Source organism: Vicia villosa, linkage group LG4 (genome assembly GCF_029867415.1).
Source record: "Vicia villosa cultivar HV-30 ecotype Madison, WI linkage group LG4, Vvil1.0, whole genome shotgun sequence".
Classification (NCBI taxonomy): Eukaryota; Viridiplantae; Streptophyta; class Magnoliopsida; order Fabales; family Fabaceae; genus Vicia; species Vicia villosa.
In genome coordinates, this window is record NC_081183.1 from 173,829,632 (window position 1) to 173,834,336 (window position 4,705).

The window sequence follows — 4,705 nt, forward strand, 5'->3', positions numbered from 1 at the left end:
AGGATAAAGAATCATTAGAAGAAAGTAACAAGAAAGCTAGGATGGAGGAAGATTCAAAGGAGAAGTATCAAGAGGGTTTAATGGGAGCGCATGGCAGCATAACCAACCTACAGAAACAACTCAAGGAAACTCAAGTACAAAGAGGAAATGCTTATCATTGGAGAGATCTCGCTATCCGACAAAAGGGAGAAGAAAGAAGGAAGTTTGAGACACGAATACGAGAGCTTAAGAGCCGCTTAAAAGATGTGGTGGCAAAGCTGGAAGAAGAAAGTCGTTGCAAGAGAGAAGCTCTGGATGCTTGTAATGTGGATCCAGAGGTACTGCGCCAAAAGAATGAAGACTTATCTCACGCTAGAGGACAAGTAGATTTATGGAGGACCAGGTATGAGGAGCTGAGAGAGCAATGCGATAAAATGTTGAGCCACGTTGGGCATTTGGATCAGAAGATTCACGAGCGTGAAGATACCATTGAGATGTTGGAATCTGAAAGTAAAAGGCGTCATGAGAGGTTTTGTGATCTAGTAGAGTTTTGTAACCGACTGATTGTGGACATTCCTTGGAGGCTAGAGTTAGCCAGAGATGACATGGAAGAAGATAATACTCCCCACGCTGTGCACTATTTTGTTTGCCTCTGCGAAGATATGGTGGCAAGGTTCAAGGCTGAGATGAAGGCACTTAGGCCACATAGGGGAAAGCCAACTTGAGCATTTATTATTGTTCTGTTATGTATTCATTTCAAATTTGTGTTTTAGGCAAGATTTTGGTTGTACTTGATACTCTGCCTTTTCGGCCTTGCCCTGTTATGATTGACTTTGAAATTTGAATGAATGAAGTTTATTTTGTTAGACTTATCTTCCTAAACGCTTGCAAATTCGCTAAAATTAATAAATTTCCCTGAAAGCAAAAAAAGAAAAGCATAAGCATAACAATTATCGCACATGCACATCATTTTGCATCATCGTTTTTACCTCTTTAGTCTTATCTCTTTCGTTTGTCCTCCCGAAGGTCAAGCTGCCGCATCATTATAACACTCGAGCCAGTTACAAGAGGAAGATGGAAGACCTTGAGCAAGAAAATCATGAACTTCGCGATGAAGTGACTACTCTCCGCGCAGGGGTAGAAAGATTAACTGCTTTGGTAGAAACCCTAATGGCTGCTCAGAATACTCAAGCTCAGACTGGAGAACAAACCACTGTGATTTCGGAAATTCTCACTACTACCATTGCCATGGATCAAAACACTGGTCATTCCTTTTATCAAACGACCAATGGTTTCCCTTGGGGCATGTCTCACGGCTTTACACCCGAAGGATATCAGCATACCAGTGGAGCTATTCAAACCACTGCTACAATGAATGGGACTCATTTTGTTCCTGGAGCCACTCAAGCCATTCCCACGATGGTCTTCACCCCACCTATCCCTGGAGCTGCTAGATTTACCCCTGTAATGACTATGACCCCAACTCTGGTACACACTGTGCCACAAACTGAGGAAGCTATTTACCATGCCGACCCAAGTGAAGGAAAGGGAGTCCATGGTGATTTCCAAGATCAGTTCCAAGAGATGCGAAAGGAGATCAAGGCACTCAAAGGAAAAAATTCATTTGGAAAGAATGCTTATGATATGTGTCTTGTGTCGAACGTACGAATTCCAGTCAAATTCAAGGTGCCTGATTTCGAGAAATATAAAGGGAATTCGTGTCCTCAGAGCCATTTGACTATGTACTGTAGAAAGATGGCTACTCACACTGATGATGACAAATTGTTGATCCATTACTTTCAAGATAGCTTAACTGGTGCTGCTTTAAAATGGTACATGGGATTGGATAGTTCTCATATCAGTTCTTTTGATGACCTTGTAGAAGCGTTTGTCCGACAATACAAGTATAATATTGACATGGCTCCTGATAGAGATCAACTTCGTGCCATGGCACAGAAAGAGAGAGAATCTTTCAAAGAATATGCACAAAGATGGCGTGAAGTTGCCGCCCAAATTTCTCCCCCCATGGAGGAAAAAGAAATGACAAAAGTTTTCTTGAAGACTCTTGGCTCGTTTTATTACGAGAGGATGGTTGCGAGTGCCCCAACAGACTTTACTGAGATGGTGAATATGGGAATGCGACTTGAGGAAGGTGTTCGCGAAGGAAGATTAGCCAAGGAAGGAAGTTCTAGTGGTTTCAAAAAGTTTGGGGGCGGTTTTTTCAAGAAGAAGGAACAAGAAGTTAGTGCTGTATCATACGGGATGCCTGGAAGAAGGAACAACTATCGGTCACAACATGTCGCAGCGGTGTCCAATTCAGCTCCAATGGCTTTAGCTTACCAACCTCAATTTCCTCAGCAAAATGCACAACAACAACCTCAGCAGCAGACTCGTCAACCACATAATAATCAGCAGAATAGAGCGCAAAGAAGGACAGAGTTTGAGCCGATACCCATGACTTATACTGAGTTGCTTCCTGCTCTCATAAAAAAGAACCTCGTGTAGATTAGGGCCCCTCCACCTGTCCCAGAAAACATCCCATGGTGGTACAAGGCCGATGACTTCTGTGCTTTCCACCAAGGTGCCCCCGGTCATAGCACAGAAAGATGTTATCAATTAAAGTTGGAAGTGCAGAAGCTGGTCAAAAGTGGTATGCTGACTTTCAAAGATGTCAATCCAAATGTTCAAGCTAACCCTTTGCCTCAACATGGAGCGGCTTCTGTGAATATGGTGTACGGATGTCCTGGGAGATACCAGGTCTTCAACATTCGTTATATTAGGGGATCATTGGTCAGGATGCATACTGGCTTATGCAGACTTGCTTATTTTCAACATGATCACGCTGTGTGTACAATCTGTTCCAGAAATTCACGTGGATGTCTTACTGTGAGAAGAGACTTGCAAATGCTGTTGGATCAAAGGCTCATAACCATTACTTACGACAGAAATGAGGATGATGATGTCAATGTTGTGACCCCTCATTTTAATATGCCTGAGCCCATGGAGATGATTTATGATAGCCAGAATTTCCCTGTTTCTCCTTTGGTGATTTATCCATCTGGTCCGATTCCTTACACTTCAGACAAAGCAATACCCTACAAGTACAATGCCACTATGCTCGAAGAGGGAAGAGAAGTTCCAGTACCCAATGTGCCTTCTGTTGATAGTATTGCTGGTGTGAGCAGAGTGACGAGAAGTGGACGCGTGTTTGCACCATCGCCTCAGAAAAGGGTCGAAATCCCTGTTGGTGAACAAGTGCTAGTGAGAAATCCAATTGTGGGTGTTGCACCAAGTTTTGTTGAAGGGCAGTCTAGTGGGACAAACGCCGATACAAGTGATGATGAGATTCTGAAGTTGATCAAGAAGAGCGAATACAAGGTTGTCGATCAACTATTGCAAACTCCTTCTAAGATTTCCGTGCTTTCTTTGCTGGCATATTCCCCTGTGCATAGGGAAGCCTTGATGAGGATTCTGGATCAAGCCTTTGTCGACCATGACGTGACGATCGACCAATTTGGTGGGATTGTGGGAAATATAACTGCATGCAATAACCTGAGTTTCAGTGATGAAGAGCTTCCTGGAGAACGCAGAAACCATAACTTGGCGTTGCACATTTCAATGAACTGCCAGTCAGATGCTCTGTCTAATGTATTGGTAGACACTGGTTTGTCTTTGAATGTTATGCCCAAATCCACTTTATCTAGGATTTCGTATCAAGGTGCTCCAATGAGATACAGTGGGGTTATTGTCAAGGCTTTTGATGGGTCAAGAAAGAGTGTTATTGGAGAAGTAGACCTTCCAATGAAGATCGGCCCGCATACCTTTCAAATCAAATTCCAGGTAATGGATATCCATGCTGCGTATAGCTGCTTATTGGGCCGCCCATGGATCCACGAGGCAGGGGCAGTTACCTCCACACTCCATCAAAAATTGAAGTTCGTAAGCAATGGGAAGTTGGTTATAGTGGATGGAGAGCAGGCATTAGTGGTCAGTCATCTTTCGTCATTTTCCTACATTGACGCTGGTGAAGCCGTTGGAACTCAATTCCAAGCACTTTCTGTGGCTGGCAAGGATGTTGAAAAGAATGGGACATCTATCTCTTCTTTGAAAGATGCACGCCAAGTGGTTCAAGATGGTTCCGCTGTGGGTTGGGGTCAAGTTTTGAGTCTGCCCGATAACAAGTTTCGTGAAGGTCTTGGTTTTTCTCCTACATCTGCAAGATATAGTAAGCAAGACACTGTTACCCGCCCGATGCAAGAGATATTTCACAGTGGAGGTTTTGATCATCCTACACCTCCTGAAGTAGATGCTGTTATTGAAAATGATTCTGAAGAGGGTTCGTCAAGCTTCGTGGTGCGTGGAGTAGTTTGCCAGAATTGGAGTGTTGTTGATGTCCCGTCGGTGGTTCACATTTCTAAGTAATGCCTTTTGTTGTTGTTTCTTTTGAAAACCCTTCCGCTCTGCCCAAAGCGGAAGAATATGCTATGTTAGGGCTTCATTAAAATAACTCCTTTTGCTCTGCCCAAGGCAAAAGAGAATGTGTGTCGGGTTTTGTTTCAAATTTTTGATATCATCAATAAAAATGTTATTTTGTTTCCTATATTTTATTTTACTTTTCGCTTTTCTGGAAAATGGTAACCTAAAAAACCTGAAAAAAAAGAGAAAATAATCACTTTCAATATCTGCATAAAATTCTCGCATTTATCAGTTTCTAAAATCAAGCATA

General features: G+C 42.8%; 1 pseudogene; it reads left to right on the forward strand.

Moving 5' to 3' along the window:
• Window positions 1–1,053: 1,053 nt before the first annotated feature.
• Window positions 1,054–4,401, forward strand: LOC131598337 (uncharacterized; annotated as a pseudogene).
• Window positions 4,402–4,705: the final 304 nt, after the last annotated feature.